This window comes from Dipteris shenzhenensis, chromosome 27, assembly GCF_047967505.1.
Source record: "Dipteris shenzhenensis isolate YYH24624 ecotype China chromosome 27, Dip_SZ_1.0, whole genome shotgun sequence".
NCBI lineage: Eukaryota > Viridiplantae > Streptophyta > Polypodiopsida > Gleicheniales > Dipteridaceae > Dipteris > Dipteris shenzhenensis.
This window is the reverse complement of record NC_141622.1, coordinates 374,022-391,666: the sequence shown is the minus strand read 5'-3', so window position 1 is coordinate 391,666 and position 17,645 is coordinate 374,022. Positions and strand designations below refer to the sequence as shown.

Below are 17,645 nucleotides of genomic sequence, written 5' to 3'. Positions count from 1 at the left end.
GAAGTGCCATAACTCATTTTTGAACTTTTGAAAAATTTTCGTACAGGCTGTACGGACGTTCGTACAGACGTGTTCAGCTGCCTCCAACAGGTGCCCGGGGTTGTCTTTTGCTGTGCTGGACCTTTGTGCACATGTTTTTCGCTGCGTGGTGGCTTCTGGAGCTGTTTTGGACCAGTGGAGGCTGCAGGAGGAACTTTCCTTGTTGCTTTTGGCACCTTCTCTTAGGAGGACTCACGCACAGATCCCGAGACAATCATTTCGGGGCAGATCTGTGAACCATCTTTCCTCTACAGCTCTTTCCTGTTCACAACCTGCTCTGTACCTTCATTTCTCTCTTCTCCTGATTGCTGGAAGACACCTGCACCCTGGGGGGAGCTTGGACAGAGGATAGGTGCGAGGAAGGAGCTCGCCCCTCTGCCATAGATGGCGGGAGTTGGTTCCAGGTTCGGTTTTTCCTTGTTCTTTCTTGCTTTGCAACTTTTTGCAGTGCATGCGTGTTGTGTGCAGTCCTTTTAGGACTCCAACAGGTTCTAGTAAGCACCCAAAGGTCAGGGTGTTCCTGTGGAAGGCCTAAGGACAGTGTGGATGCATGTGATAGCCTTGAGAATGCCTTGAGCTCAGTTTGCCAGTGGTTTGGATGCATGAATGCCTCTAAGTTGTGTCAGATCAGAAGTGAATGCCTGAGTATGCCTTGCTAGTGGGAATTCTAGTGGTGCATTGTAAGGGGCGCCAAGGCATTTGGGGCCAGTGGGTGCACTGTGTATTATTTTCATTGAGCAGGGGCATTCTAGCTTCACCTTTGTTGTTGTTGAAGCTAATTTCTAAGTTATGCTAAGTGATTTAAGTGATTGAAGCTTGCATTGTGGCTATTTATGAAGTTTATGACTGAGTAGAAGAAGATCACTGCCCTTTTGTTTATCGAAGGCTGGTTTTAGGAGAGGCAAAAGAAGAAGTGCTATGAGAGATGAAATTCTTCTCAAGCAATTCCCGCATCTGTACTGCCACTTCCTCCCGCTCAACCTTAGAGAGATGGTATGGGGCTTTGTTTATGGGCTTATTGCCAGGCTCTAGAACAATGGCATGATCCACATTCCTCTTGGGATATTAGCTAATAAATCAGCAAACTCCGATAGCAAGTGCTGCAGATCACAATCCTCAACACGGGCAATGCCACCCCCCTGAGATACTGACACATTCAATGCATTAGAGGGCATTCTACCCTTGTGGACAAAGCTGAGTGATAGGACATTTAAATCCATGCTGATTTTACCTAAGGATTTCAGCCAATCGCAGCCCAGGACAACATCTATTGGGCCCATATCGAGTGCCAAGAGATCCCCAACAAACTCATAATCCTGAGAGAGCTTGATCCTTGCATCTTGGCAACAAAGTTTACTGACCAAATGCTGTCCATTTGCCACCTCTCCTCTCAGCCCATGATCAATCTCTTCAATTGTGGAGACAAGTGTTGGCGCTAGTGGAGATGTGTTGGATTTTTCAATAACCTCTGCAATAATTTCTTGCTTGTCTTCACCTTTCTTCCAAGAGCAGCAACCTCCATCGCTAGCCTCTCAGCCCTCGCCGCCTGCAGCTCCCTCCCTACCCGCCTAGCCTCGCCGCCTGGAGCTCCTTCCCTACGCGCCTAGCCTCGCCGCCTGTAGCTCCCTCCCCGCCTAGCCTCGCCTGCAGCTCCCTCCCCGACTAGCCTCGCCTACAGCTCCCTCCCCGCCTAGCTTCCCTCCCCGTCTAGCCTCGCCGCCTGTAGCTCCCTCCCGCGCTTGCTTGCAACTCCCTTCCGCGCCCGCTGCCTCCTCCATCTGCCGCCTCCTCCGTCCGTTGCCTCTTCCGACCCTCCGCTCCTGCTGCTCCCCCCCCGCGTGCAGCTCCACAAACCTCTCCCCTGCCTACAGCTCCTTCGCCTGCTGCCGCCCCGCCTGCAGCCCCTCCGCCCGCTGCCTTCTCTCCCCCGCTTTTGCTCCACCCTCCCTCTCTGCTCATGCTACCTTGCCATCGCGCTTGCTCAACAGCTCCCTACTTGCCTAGCCTCGCCGCCTGCAGCTCCCTCCCTACCCGCCTAGCCTGGTCGCCTGCAGCTCCCTACCTGCCTAGCCTTGCTTGCAGCTCCCTCCCCGCCTAGCCTCGCCTATAGCTCCCTCCCCGCCTAGCTTCCCTGCTCGTCTAGCCTCGCCGCTTGCAGCTCCCTCCTGCGCTCGTCTGCAGCTCCCTCCAACGCCCGCTGCCTCCTTCGTCTGCTGCCTCCTTCGTCCGTTGCCTCTTTCGACCCTCCGCTCCTGCTGCTGCCCCCCCCCCCCCCCCCCCCCCCCCCCCCCCGCGCCTGCAGCTCCACAAACCCCTTCCCCACTTGCAGCTCCTTCGCCCGTTGCCTCCCCGCCTGCAGCCCCTCCGCCCGCTGCCTTCTCTCCCCCACTTTTGCTCCACCCTCACTCTCTGCTCATGCTGCCGTGCCATCGCGCTTGCTCACGCTACCTTGCCATCGCACCAGCACATTGCTCCATCTTGGAGGACCTTTCAACCTTTGACCCTAGCCCTCTACCATAATGAACGACAAAGGGGGATGAGGACAGGGACTCACTTAGGCGGGAGACCCTTCAGTCCAAATATACATACACGAGGAGATGGGGAAGGGGAACGGTGACAAGGGAAAAACACAAAAGCAACTCAACTTGGAGGACTTCAACAGACGCAGCAACCGGAGCGGTTTGACAGTGGACGGCACCGCGGCCCAGAAGAAAGGGGCCCACTCGAAGCCCATGCCGCTCACCACAGCCTCGACCACTATGATTACCATCACCACTTCGCCACCATCATCCGCATCCGCCTCATCATCTACGCCACCTCTTCCCTCTCCCTCTCTTGCATCATCATCACAGGCCTCCTCCCCAGTAGCTCCATCACTAGCCCCATCAACCACGGCTCCACAGTACTTCTCCCTCGTATCCCCTCTACCTCATAGTCAGTCACCCTTCATTGCCTCGTCTGGCCTCACTACTCCTACACACCACTTTCCCGCCCAGATCACGTTGTCCCCACCCTCAGTACAGCCTCAGCAGCCCACCTTCATTCCAACCCCTCTCGCGATCTAGTTTTCACCCGGACTAGGATATCTTAGGCCCTCACCAGATGCTGGGGACTCCCTATTGGCTGAGATACACAGCATCGGGGCCCGTCAGGCAGATCTGACACATTACGCTCAGGAGCAGGCCTGCTACAACCAGGAGCAGCCCCGCATTATCCACGAGCAGGGCACCCTTATCCAGGGGCTCAGACACGACATCACATAACTTCGAGAGGAGCTCGGGACCTTGAGAGCAGCACCTGGAGGGACCCTAGTCACAGAGATGGAGGCACAGATAGCCATGATACAGTCGGATATAGCAGAGACGACTAGATGGGTGGACGTGGCGAAATGAGAGCCCGTAAAGGCAACCGTTTCAGCCGCCATACAAGAGTAGCAGCTGAGGGCTTTGAAGGCCCTCAACATCCGGATTCGAGGGATCACGCGAGACAACACCGGCACCACGATGACGCCCATGGAGGAGGCGATTGTCTTTGTGACCACCACAATGGGGGTCCCCGACCACGGCATAGAGGGAGCATGGCGTGTTGGGAGAGACCCCAACCGAGAGTAGCCCCTAGTCATCTGCTTCAGAGATTCACATGCTCGACTAGCAACACTCCGACGTTGAGCCGCTCTACGAGAGCATCCCACCCTGTGCATGGATGAGGATTTGACACCACTACAGATTGAGGAGCGATGAGTTCTTCTCCAGTAGCGGGATGTTGCCTGTAAGGAGGGAAAATGGGCCGTGGTCCAAGATGGTAGGTTGTTGACCGGCACCCGTCGAGCTCCCACCCGTGTCCCCTAGGGGGACGGGGGCTATGAGACTCAGGTTTCCGAGACCCTAGCTTGCACCATTTGGAACTGTAATGGTACCTTATGGTCAGACCCAGGAAACTTCTTGGAATCTTACACAGGACGAGACATAGTCTTTTACACGGAGACACACCAGAGCCCAGAGGGTCCACTACCGATAGTCAGTGGCTACACATGGGAGTCAACCTTCAGGGATGAGACGAGGGATACAGGAGGAGTTCGAGGATCAGGCGGGGGTTGTAGTATTTTACAGGTCTTCTCTCACGGGGCCATCTCCGTTGAGAGGAAGGACGCACACTCCCGATTCATGTGGATCCGGATTTGACGCACGGCCACTGGTGACCTTTTCATAGGAGTATGCTACTTCCCGCCAGACACATCCCACTTCGCCAGAGTTGCGCGAGAGGAGGGTGAGACATCGCCATATGCACCCTTACATCCGGATATCCTAGACCTTTCAGCTCGCGGGGAAGTTCTCCTTGTTGGGGACTTCAATGCCAGGATGAGCACACGTCAGGCACCACTCTTGGACTTCCGAGACGACTTTATCATGCTACCAAACATGGACCTAGAAGGAGCAGGTATGACCAGGATCTCATCGGACCGACACGGGCCTGTTACACCATATGGACACGCGCTCCTTGACTTGGGCAGGATGCATGATCTCATTATCTACAACGGGCTTGACCTATGGCCCTCCTTAGGTGGTTTTACTTGCTTCCCACATGGAGGCGGCACTAGTGTGGTAGATTACATCATGGGATCCCCTACTCCCTCCAGGAGCTGATCACACATACCTATTCTTTACTATCGCCACCTCACGCTTAGCCACACCACGCACCACATATGACGCACGACACCTACCACGACATACACTTTGATCATAGCCTCTCCCCTACCTACTCTAGACGCCTAAATAGACTCCTAACCTACATCGATCACATACCACTCATAGAGAACCGTGCTGCCTTAATTAGTTGACACTCCACGAGGCTGCCCTCCAAGTCTTTCCCCACACCACACGGTCCACTAGACCACCACCTCTTGGTTCTATACCCTGCAACAATTGGTACGATGCGGAGTGCAAGGCTTCTCACCGACAACTCCGACTTGAAACCAGGTGTCATCTCCCAAACACACTAGACATGGTACACAAGTACCGACATCTCGTATGTCGGAAGAAGCATGCATTTCTTCGTCGAAATGAGGAGCTGCTGAACATCTTGTACAACAATAACTCTAAGGAATTTTGGCGAAGATTCCTTGAGCGTAGGTCTCCATCACTCCTCATCGACACGAGAGTTTGGCACACATGCACGCCATCTTTATGATGTTCCAATCAGCCTACTCCAGAGCTCATACACACACCTCGTCCCACCACTTGCACGTTGTTAACGAGACGGGGAGTCAAGGACGCAAAATTGAAACTGCACAATGGCCGAGCTAAGGACCACGAGGGGCTATGCACTGAGTTTATCGCATATGGGATCGACACGTTAGCCTCGATCCTAGCAAAGCTATTCAATGATGCTGTTTGCCTTGGCTTCCCCTGTTGGAGATAAGTGCACACTAAGTGTACTATTTCCTAGTCTAAGTCTAAGTCTAGTCTTTATGTCTTGAGTGTGTGCCATGTGGCACTTCTACAATTATCCCATAAACACTCTTGCATTATGTCTTGTACTTTGGCCCATATATTCAATGGGTCACATCATTCTAATCCATCAGTCTAGCTTGTGTCTTGTCTACACTCTTCTCAAGGTATTTCTTGTCTTTTAGTCTTGTCATTTCATTTCCATTTCCAGTTTCTAGTTCTAGTTCTTTTTCCATATTCCAACTTGGTATCAGAGCCATGAAGATCCCTCTCCTCTCCTCTTCTCTCACTCTGCTGGAACCCTAGCTTCGTCTACGCATCTTCTTCCAGCCTCTGGCGGCACCTCTACCTCTGCCCACCATCTCTGTCTGCATCGCCCTCTTCTACGCTCCTGCTGGCCGTCTCTTCTCCCATGTCTGCCCCGCCATTGCTGCTGCACGCACCTCTTCTGCTACTGCCCGCCATTAGTTTGGCTCTGCCTCGACATTTGCTCCTTCTGCTGGCCGCCTCTTCTTGGAGATCTCCCCTCTTTCTGCCCCGCATTGCGCTCCAGATCTGCGCCAGATCTGCGCTCTAGATCTGCGCAGTTCCGCCACAGATCTGAGCGCCAGATCTGCGTAACCCCTGCTGTCACAACCAGATCTGCGCAGTCTTGTACCTACAGATCTGCGCCGTCTTGCACTCGCTTCTGCATCAACGTACCTGCTATTTGTACGTCGTCCGTACTCCGTACGACGTCCGTACGTCGTCCACCGTCCGTACATCGACAGTACTCAGCAGTCCGTACAGTCCGTACGACTGTACGGAATCCGTACCTGCACAGGCTGAAGACTTCTTCGACTTCATCTGCACGAAGATCTGCTTTCCTTTTTCATCTCTATCTCTGCCCGGGAATGAGGTACTAAGCTTTGCCTCTTTCAGTTTGCTGAACAGTCTTCTTTTTTGCTGGTTCCTCCTACTTCGATGGGCTGTCATATGCTATGGCCCTGACAAAGTGGTGAGAGAACCGGCTTCTGGGATCTCTTCCTCTCATTTATTTTCTGCAATATTGTAAGGGAAAAGACACTGCCCTTGCATCCTAGCAAGAGGTAAGACCTTCCCACATGGCATCTTCCTCTCATTCTCTCATATCTATCGACAAATTCAATGGGTCCAACTTTCATACTTGGCAGATCAAAATCAAGTGCCATCTTATGAAAGAAGGCCTTTGGGACATTGTTCACCGTGATGCTCCCGAAGGTCCATCTGAGCAAGTTGTTGCTGCCAAGAACGACAAAGCCTATGCTATCATATTGCTCGGCCTTGGAGATGATTACATTCATCACATCTCCGACATACAGTCTGCTCCTCAAGCATGGATCACTTTGGACACTCTTTTTGGAGCCCGATCTAAAAACTCTAAGATTGCACTTATGATCTCATTCTTTGATCTACATATGCAGGAAGGAGCTACTATAGCCTCTCATGTCAATTATCTTCGCAGTCTTATGGTTCAGCTTGCGTCAATCAAGTCTCCCATCTCCGAAGATATTGCTATTGCTGTGCTTCTCAAAAGCTTACCTGACTCCTATGCTACTCTTGTCACTACCTTCAAGTATCATAATAATCCTTCTCTTGAGGGTATCATCAATGCTCTCCAAGAGGAAGAAAGAACTCAACAACGCAAGGTAACTGACACTGCATTTTTAGCAAAGAAAGGCAGTTCTAAGGTAAGAAAGCCTTGCACCCATTGTGGCAAGACTAATCATGTGGAGAAGGACTGTTTCAAGGCTCATCCATGCACCATTTGTGGCCGTGATAATCACCGGGAGAGGGACTGCTACTCCAAAACCTCTACATCAGCTCCTGCATCTACCTCAGCCCATGTTGCTGCAACATCTCCATCAGCTGATCCTGCTGTTCCTTCCTTACATGATGAAAAGTGGGCTTTCTGATTACTTCTATGTTTTGTCTACCACCTTGACCACCGATGATGTAGGTCAAGGGGTTCTAGTGTCTTGGTCTTTCTATTTGTCTACAGTCAGTCTTCTGTCTATCTAGTCTTGTCTGTCTGTCTATTTGTCTATCAATCTGACTATGTTTTAGATCCATCTTGTCCCTACCCTTGTGGACCCATATGAGGATATCACTTGAGGAGGGGTGTCTCAGGATCTTTTGTCTGTCATGTCTTCTATCTTGTCTCTCAGTCTATCAGTCTTTATGTTTGTCCTCTAGTCTTGTCTTTCTGTCTTACTCCTAGTGTCCACTTAAGGAGGGTGTTGGAGATAAGTGCACACTAAGTGTACTATTTCCTAGTCTAAGTCTAAGTCTAGTCTTTATGTCTTGAGTGTGTGCCATGTGGCACTTCTACAATTATCCCATAAACACTCTTGCATTATGTCTTGTACTTTGGCCCATATATTCAATGGGTCACATCATTCTAATCCATCAGTCTAGCTTGTGTCTTGTCTACACTCTTCTCAAGGTATTTCTTGTCTTTTAGTCTTGTCATTTCATTTCCATTTCCAGTTTCTAGTTCTAGTTCTTTTTCCATATTCCAACTTCCCCCGCACTTGGACACTCAACACCATCACCCCCATCCACAAGGTAGGGGATCCCATGAACTCGAGTAATTAAGCTCGACTCATCACACGCCTACATGCACTGGGATTTGACTAGGAGATCATCTGGGCAGTCATGGCACTTTATGTGAGAGTCTTAGGCCGAGTTCGGACATGTGTAGGTTGGACAGATGAGATCTTGAGCACCATAGGGGTCAAATAGGGTTGTCCCTTATCACCAACCCTGTTTGGCCTCTACATCGACGAGCTTGAGACTTTCATGGGGGCTTTCGAATGGACCGGTTACTCACTTGCCGGGAACATCATTAGGATTCTTCGTTATGCAGATGATGTGGCACTCTTGTCGTCCACACCCAAGGGGCTCCAGCGACACCTAGATGCACTGCAGGCTTTTTGTTTATGCCATGATTTGGAGGTCGACCTTGGCAAGACCAAGGTCATGATCTCGAGCAGTCATGCACCGGGAGTAGTTCAGTTTCGGTGGGTCACCAGTTGAGATCGTATCCTCATACACTTACTTGGGGGTCATCTTTTCCGGCCCAATCTTCACGATGAGACCAGCAATGCACGCCAGATTGAGCAGGGGATACGCCTCACTGGCTTGGCTAGAGAGACAATGCTTCCACTCCCACTTCTAGGACCCTCAGACCAAGGCTCTTCTCTTTGACTCCTTGGTCCGGCCAGTCGGTATGTATGACAGCCACCATCCCGATCGGGCCACACACCAACCAGGTCATTCGAGAGGATCTCCTATAGCTACACACCTTTAGGACCTGGTTGGAGCCGAGGGAGTTTCCAGTGAAGCTGAGCTTCTACAGAGATCACTGTCTTTGTATTTCGGAGAAGGGATTCATCACACTACCGGGGTACACTAAGCTACACATGCCTCACTCACTACGGATCTCCATCGGACAGTTTTGGATATCATCGCACCACCTCTGCATAGAGAGGGGTAGAGCAGAGGGGATCCCTAGGGAGCATCGCATATGCACATTGTGCGATTGCCAGGAGGTTGAGTCGGAGGAGCATTTTATCTTCAGGTGCCCAGTGTACTACGAGATCTGAGGTCGCTACCACTGCCTCTTTAGAGACGGTTTCGGGGCCCTTTCTAGATTCCTCGCCTATACAGATCAAAGATGCCTCGCGGCCTTCATTCACGAGGGGGTCCGACACAGAGAGTACTTACTGAGGTGACGGGGCTTGGCCACACCACCAGAGACCTCTCAGAGTAGGATCACAGAGTTCTTCCTCAACCACACACAAGCCATAAGAGCAATTAGAAAACATGAAAAGACATATTTGATTTTGGTGAATATGGTAATGGCTACTTAGCCAAGCACTAAGCCTACACACCAAAAGTTTCTTTCTCAATTTTCTGATTGTTTCTTAGAGGATTCACGGCCTAGACTACCATGTTCTCGACCTGGAGATCATAGGATAGAAATCCTATCGGGCAATACTCCACCTTGCAAAGCTCCTTATAGAGTCAATCAACTAGAACAAAAGGAAATTCAAAAGCAAGTGGAGGAACTGATAGAGAGAGGATTGATAAGACCCAGCAGTTCTCCTTATGGAGCACCTGTCTTATTAGTCAAAAAGAAAAATGGAACCTACCGAATGTGCATAGACTATCGTGCACTGAACAAAATCACAGTGAAGAACAGATATCCAATCCCTAGGATTGATGATCTTTTTGACAAATTCAAAGGGGCCAAGGTCTTCAATAAGATAGATCTCAAATCCGGCTATCATCAAGTTTGTATGGTAGAAGAAAGAGGATATATACAAGACTGGCTTTAGAACTCAAACAGAACATTATGAGTTCTTAGTTATGCCTTTTGGGCTAACTAATGCTCTAGATACTTTTAGTGGAATGATGAACCGAATCCTTCTTAAACACCAAGATTGTGTGGTAGTATTTTTTGATGATATTCTGGTGTTTAGCAAAGATTTTGAAGAGCATAAAGAACATCTGAAGCTAGTCTTTTCACTCTTGAAAGAAAATCAATTGTACATAAATCCTGAAAAGAGCAGTTTCTTTCAAGATCAGATAGAGTATTTGGGTCACATTGTATCCGCCGATGGGATTTGAGTAGATCCAAAGAAGATTGAGTGCATAGTCACATGGCCTAAACCCAGAGATATACTTGAATTAAGATCATTCTTGGGATTGTGTAGCTTTTATAGAAAGTTCATCAAGAATTTCATTGATCATCCAGTCTCTAGCCACAGACATCAAAGAGACCCTGACCCGACGATCGCAACATGACACACGAGGCATCGAGGGGATACACAGATCACTTTGGGGGACCTCCCGTCACTATTTAGACCCGGGACACGTCCCACGGGAGTCACGGTGGCTCTGGTCTTGAGTTGAGCCTCCTCTAGGAGACCAAGACGCACGGTAACCCCTTGACAGACGCCAGCGTGTTGGAGTAAAGGCACATTGCCACCCTTTTGTTAAAGATATGACACCTATGACTGTCTTAAGACAGTCATAGGGTGAAAAACCTAATCCTAATAAAACTTAAGAGTTTGTGGTGTGGCTCATCACTTCACACCCGCATCTTTAGTGTCACTTCTCTCTCTCACTCTCTCCCGTATGTTCTTCACCCCCTTCCCTTCCCTCTCACAGCGTCCCATCACCAGCTACGCACCAGCCAGGGCGACATGACATATGGAGGATTCAGCTGCGCTCCAGTCTTTTTCCTTTTTGCTTTTCATTGTCACACCCATATGTATTTGACTATGTATGATCAGACTTAGGACTCAGCACGGGTGATGATGCTCGTTTAGTAGCTCCACCCTTACTATGGTTTGTATCAGGTTTTCTTTTAGTCTCAGAAAGAAGAAAAGATGCAACTATTGTCGCAAGCCTGGACATGACATTTCAGAATGCAGGAAGCGCATTGCTTTGGAGAAAAAGAAAGCAGGATTGACAGCTTATGCCTCACATGCCATTGAATCCCATGAGCCAGCAGATGCTTCACATGCACATGCTCTTCAGGATGATTGGGCATGGGCTGTCCATTGCTCATTTGATCCCTCCAAAGCTGATGCACTTTTTACTTCTAATGATGCTCAGTCCTGGTACTTTGATAGTGGTGCTTCCAAGCATGTCACATCTTGCAGACAGTTGTTTCATTCTTTAGCTGATGCACCTTGAGGGGGGACTGTTACATGTGCCAACAATGCTTCATATGCTGTAAAAGGAGTTGGAGATGTGCAGCTCACATCCATTTCCAGCCATCCTGTCACTCTGACAAATGTTCTTTTTGTGCCTGGAATTGAAGTCAACTTGATTTCAATTTCAGCAATTGCTACTTCAGGTTTCAGAGTAATTTTTGATGGCTACAGATGCCTAGTATATGATCTTCGTAATGACAATGCCATAGTTCTCACTGGCACTTTGCGAAAAGGACTTTATCACCTTGATCATCATGCAGCTGCACTTTATACTGAAGCATTGGCTATTTCAGATTCACAGCTTGCTGAAACTCATCTGTGGCATGAGAGAATGGGCCATCTCAATTATAGAGCTCTTGCAAAGCTGCATTCACACCAGATGGCTAATGATGTACCTCAGACTCACACAGTTTCCAAACATGTGTGTGAGGGTTGTCTTTTGGGTAAGATGCATCGATTTCCTTTTCAAAAGAATTGTCCAAAACTCTCACAAAGGAAATTGCAGCTAGTACACAGTGATGTCTGTGGCCCAATGAGGACAAATGCCATTGGAGGATACAAGTATTTCATGACTCTCATTGATGATTTCACAAGGTATTGCTGGGTATATCCTTTAAAGGCCAAATCTGAAGTTTTCTTATGCTTTCAGAGATGGCTGAATATGGTTGAGAATGAATCAGGCTGCAAGCTTGTCACCCTCAACACAGATAGGGGGGGTGAGTATATGTCAAAGGAGTTTGATGCATTTCTTTCCTCACGGGGCATTATTCACTCATGCACTACTCCTTACACTCCTTAGCAGAATCCTGTTTCTGAAAGGAAAAACAGGTCCACAATGGAGATGGCCAGATGCATGCTCAAGGCCAAGTCTTTGCCCAATAAATTTTGGCTTGATGCAGTAATGTGTGCCAACTATGTGCTGAATAGATCACCTACACGGGCATTACAGACTATGACACCTTATGAAGCATGGAAAGGCAGGAAGCCTTCACTTTCACACATGAAAGTTTTTGGGTCTCTTGCGTATGTTCATGTACCATCTCAGCTGAGACATAAGCTTGATGACAAGGCAATCAAATGCATATTCATTGGTTACAGCCAGGAGAGCAGAGGGTATCGGTTATATCAACCAAATACTGGGAAGATTATTGTCAGTAGAGATGTGATCTTTGCTGAACATTCAGCTTCTCCTCTTGTGGACTGCAAAGCAAAGCCAGATATTGACATGTTTGATGCCTTTGAGTCTTGGTTACCTCTACCATCATCAGAAGAGGATTTTGAGCAGCAACATGCGCCTCCTGCAGGCCCTCCACAAAGCAATAATCAGCCTCAACCTCATGCTGATTTGCAGGCTTCTCTTCCGGCACAAAATGATCCCATTACTCATGATGCAGTCATTGAAGAAAGAGCTGTTAATAGACAGCAAAGGCAAGTTCCCAGATGGCTTCTTGATACATTGAGGGACAGCAAACAAGATCAGCCTTTTGCTGCCCGGATAATAGACAGCATGGTCACTTTCTTGAGTTTGCACTCCTTGCTACAGCTTGCAATGAAGAGCCTTTGTGCCATAAAGATGCTTTTGACAGCAAAGAGTGGATGGATGCAATGAAAGCTGAGTTACAATCTATTGCCAAAAATGACACTTGGGAATTAGTAGATCTTCCACCTGGCAAGCATGCCATTGGAACGCGTTGGGTCTACAAATTAAAAAGAAAATCTGATGGCAGCATAGATCGATACAAAGCCCGTCTTGTTGCAAAAGGGTATGCCCAACAACAAGGCATTGACTTTGAGGAGACATTTGCTCCCACATCCAGGATCACTACCATTCGATGTGTCATTGCCATTGCAGCCCATCATCATTGGCAAGTGCACCAACTTGACATCAAGACTGCCTTTCTTCATGGGGATCTGCAGGAAGAAGTCTATGTCACTCAACCTCCTGGTTTTGAGGTTGTTTGTTATGCTCTAGCCGAGATAGCATGACCTCGGATAGATCGGTGGGCATTTTCTCTTAGATGACCAACTTTTGTAATAGTTAATGTGCGTAATTAAAATGGTCAAGAGAAGTAACTGCCAAGGTCCTAGGTGAGGGCGGAATGGCATTGACTAGATAGTTCTGAGTGCTAAGGCCTAGGTGCACCTAAATGTGCAATAATGCCAAGGGGCAAGTGGGTTTTAATGTGCCCCAAGAGAGGGGTAAAAAGGTGCACCAAGTGGAGAGGCCAAAATGCTGACATTTGGCAAGGAGAACTATCTAGGGAATTGAGGGTCTCATGGATAAGGATGTTGGAAAAATAACGAAGAAAAGGTACGTAATATGACGAATCAACTATCCCTGAGAATTGGCTGGGAGGAACAACTGAAAAGCCATCGCCTGTGACTAGTTTCAACGACGAAGGAGAGAATTAGGCGAAAATTAGCACTAGGATAGACGAAGTGATTTGACATTTTGGTATCAGAGCAAAGGTAAGGTAGAACCCGTCGGTTTGTGACGGACAGCAGGTGGAGAGATCAAGGGACGTGAGCGTCAAACTATTGACGTGGACCTACACCAGCAGGTCGTAGAGCAAGGTTAGAGATCGAGGGATACGTGATTGAGTGACGTGCACGATCTGCGACGAATTAGGTAAAGGCAAGGAATAGATCGACAGAAAGCTGACGGACTAACCTCACCTAGGCCAAGGCTGTGCGTGAAGGGAAGGTGGACGGCCAATTTTGTTTTGTCTTCTGCTACGACGACCGGTGTGGGTGACGCGCTGATCATAGGAGGCGCTGACGGGTGATTGATCTACGCCAAGAGGAGTGTAGGGTCTAATAAGGGATAGAAAGTGTTGAGCTTGGGCTATGTTGACGTTAAAAGGGAGTCGTTAAGCCTGGGATTCGTCACGGGGTCAGACGTGACGCAACGTTGGTGGCTGTTTTTTGAGAATCGAAAGAGCTATGGCGGACAGATAGTCGATACTGATTTTGTTTGAAGAAGAGTCCAAGAGAAAACCCGACGGGGCTTTTGAATAGATGCTGGTAGCAGGTTGAGCGCAGAGACACCGCGTGCGAGGCATTCTAAGGCCTCTGCACAGCCTATTTGGAAGGGACTTCGAAGGGAAACTGTATGTCTGAGAAGAGCAGCCGGGATTATTGCGAAACAACCAGGGAGCCTTTCTTTCCGTGCAGTTTTTTTTTGTGTTTTCATATGGTCCTGTGATTTCTGCACTGTAGAAGAGAAAAAAAAAACAGGAAAGCAGAACAGCAGTGAAGGGTGTATATATTGGTTATTTGGGTTTATTTTTAAAAAAAAAAGAAAAGAAAAAAAAACCCATCTTCCACTGTGAACCTATGGAAGCAGAAGGACAGAATTCAAGAGTGAATCCTAGTGAGTCTAGAGTACAGTCTACACAACAGATGTCACATCAGGCAGCACTTACTTTGATTGGTAGGATTTCGATATTAGAGGATGCTTTACAGCAGATTATGAACCAGCAGCTTTAAGTGAATGCTGGTCAAAATGAGATCAGGGAGATGGTACAAGCCTTGTCGGCTAAACCGTCTAGAATTGATAAGGGCAAAGCTCTAGCAGAGCCAGAGCCCAGTATCCATTCATTAGAGCGCGCAAGGGTCAAAGTGCCCAATATCGCTAATTATAGACCGGAGAAGTACGCTGGTCGGATGACCGAGCGCAGCTCTGATGTGATCGAGGTTTGGTTACACAAGTGGGAAGAAGCCTTCGCCATTTGTGAGATTAGATCCGATCTAAAGAAAATCCGCGAGGCCACACACCTGTTTATTGAGGCAGCGGACAGATGGTGGATAAAGCAACAGAAGGATCAAGTTGCTCCAACCACCTGGGAAGGGTTTAAAGCTGAATTCAAGAAACACTTTCTCCCACCTGATGAAGAATCCCGAGCTTGGGATGCTTATAGAAATCTTCGTCAGAGGAGCTTGTCAGTGGCAGAGTACACTGACAAATTCAGGGAATGTGTCATGAAAATAACAGACCCTCTCCCTATGTCGGTTCAGTTAAAGGACTATATCTATGGACTGAACGACAAGATCAAAATGGAAGTTCGGGCTAAATATGTGACTACACTAGATGAATCTATAGCAGTAGCCCTGAACTATGAGGATGCCAGAGGCAGATCTGGTGGATTTGTGCAGGCAGGGACTCAGTATGAGCACCCGAGAAAAGGGGGATTTCAGAGGAAATGGGTTTCAAAGACAAGTGTCTCGCAGCCAAGTGGCCAAACTAAGCAGGTGAAGTTGGTTGAGGAACCAGTAAAAACAAGCACCACCGTTGGGGTGAAAAGGAAAATAACTCCAATGGCAGCCCGGGCTTGGTCAAAGTCCTCGTTGACCCCTGAACAAAAAGAGAAAGCTAGAAAAGAAGGATTGTGCTTCGGCTGCCTTCAGCGACATCAGTGGAAGGATTGTCCACTGAATAAAGACCGTTGCACGGCTAATATGATAATATCTGAATGCGACGTAGAAATGCAAGAGAGTCCCAGTGCGGAACATATGCAGATGCAACTGGCGGGACCTTCTCAGAGGTTAGTACCTTGTTTGTTATGTGTATCTGTTGCTAAGTTAGTAACGAGTGCACCTGATAACATCCTATCTAAGCCCGCAGCAACGGGGTATACGGCCTTTAATGATACGGAGTTAATTAAAATGAAAGGGCAAGTGGCCAGTCATGATGTCATTGTGTTGTTTGACTCGGCGTCAACTCACAATGTGATTAACTCCAAGCTCGTGAAGAGGCTGAAATTAAAGACAAGTCCATCTGACTATGCGTATACAGTCAGGATGGCAGATGGAAGTTCAACTGAAGTATGGGACCAAAGGGTTACCCAGTTGGAGCTTCGGATTCAGGACTATGCTGAGAAGCTTGATTTTGAAATGGCCAAGCTTGCTCATGCAGATATAGCCCTGGGTATGGCGTGGCATTCTAAGAAGAATCTAGCCATTGATTGGAAAAAGCACGTATATCAATTCAAGATGAATGATGTGCTTTATGTCTTGCGAGGTGAAAAAGATATACCTCAGGGACCGTTGGTTTCCGTGATGGAAATCAGAAAGGCTCAAGTAGAGTTTTTATTCCTTTGCACGGCATGGGTAGAGCCGGTGGATGATTCTTCGGCTAGCACTGATATTGCGCAAAGTGGTGAGATGGCCAAGGTGGCTAATCTTATAACAGAGGAGTTCTCTGAATGTTTTAGGGATGAACTACCTTATGGGTTACCTCCAGAGCGGAAAGTTCAGCATAAGATTGAACTGATCCCGGGGACAGATCTGTGAATAGACCTCCCTATAGAATGAGTTTTGCTGAAGAGGCGGAGGTGCGTAGACAACTGGAAGAATACCTCAAGTTGGGACAGATTCAACCAAGTTTCTCACCTTTTGCTTCGCCAGTGATATTAAAGAGGAAAAAGGATGATACGTTTCGCCTCTGTATAGATTACAGAGCATTGAATAATATCACTGTTAAGCACAGGTATCCGATGGCTCGGATTGATGATTTGCTAGATGCATTACATGGAGCCGTGATTTTCAGTAAGATAGATCTTAAGTGCGGCTACCATCAAATCCGGATTAGAGCCGAGGATGTGCATAAAACCGGTTTTAGAAGCAGGTTTGGTCATTATGAGTTTTTGGTAATGCCCTTCGGACTTACCAATGCTCCAGCGACCTTCGTCATGCTTATGAACGATTTACTACGTCCGTATATCGGAAAGTTCGTAGTACATTTTATTGACGATATCCTGATATTCAATAAGAGTGTTACTGAACATCATGAACACTTAAGGATAGTGTTCAGTACTTTGAGGAAAGCGAGTCTTTATGTGAATAAAAAAAAAACTATACTGTGTATGGTTAGGCTTGAATACTTAGGGTTCATAATTACTCCACAGGGGGTAGAAATGGATCCGAAGAAAGTGGCTGCGATACTAACTTGGCCAATCCCTCAAAGTCTAACCGCGTTGCGATCATTCTTGGGATTTGTCCAGTTTTATAGAAGGCATATCAAAGGATATTCCGGAATAGTATCGCCATTGACTGATCTGACCTCAGATAAAGTACCTTTTATTTGGGGACAGAAACAACAGGAAAGTTTTAACACCATAAAACAAGGTGTGGTCTCAGGACCGGTGTTAAAAATAGTTGATCCCCAGAAACCGTTGTTCCTAGAAACCGATGCAAGTGGCATTGCGGTAGGAGCAGTCCTCCTTCAAGAGGAAAGGCCAGTAGCCTTTGAAAGCAAGAAGCTTTCTCCCTCTCAAAGGAATTGGCCAACTCATGAATTGGAGTTGTATGCAGTTATCCATGCTTTGAAAACATGGAGGCATTATTTGTATGGTGCAGAGTTTTATGTGGATGTGGATCATGATACTCTGAAACATTTTTGCAAATAGCCCGA

At 47.9% G+C, this 17,645-nt stretch overlaps 1 protein-coding gene across 1 annotated transcript in view; it reads left to right on the top strand.

Moving 5' to 3' along the window:
* Positions 1-17,645, top strand: part of LOC147883700 (putative serine/threonine-protein kinase SIS8) — a 109,932-nt gene that overhangs the window by 25,531 nt on the left and 66,756 nt on the right. The gene's annotated exons all lie outside the window — the stretch shown is intronic.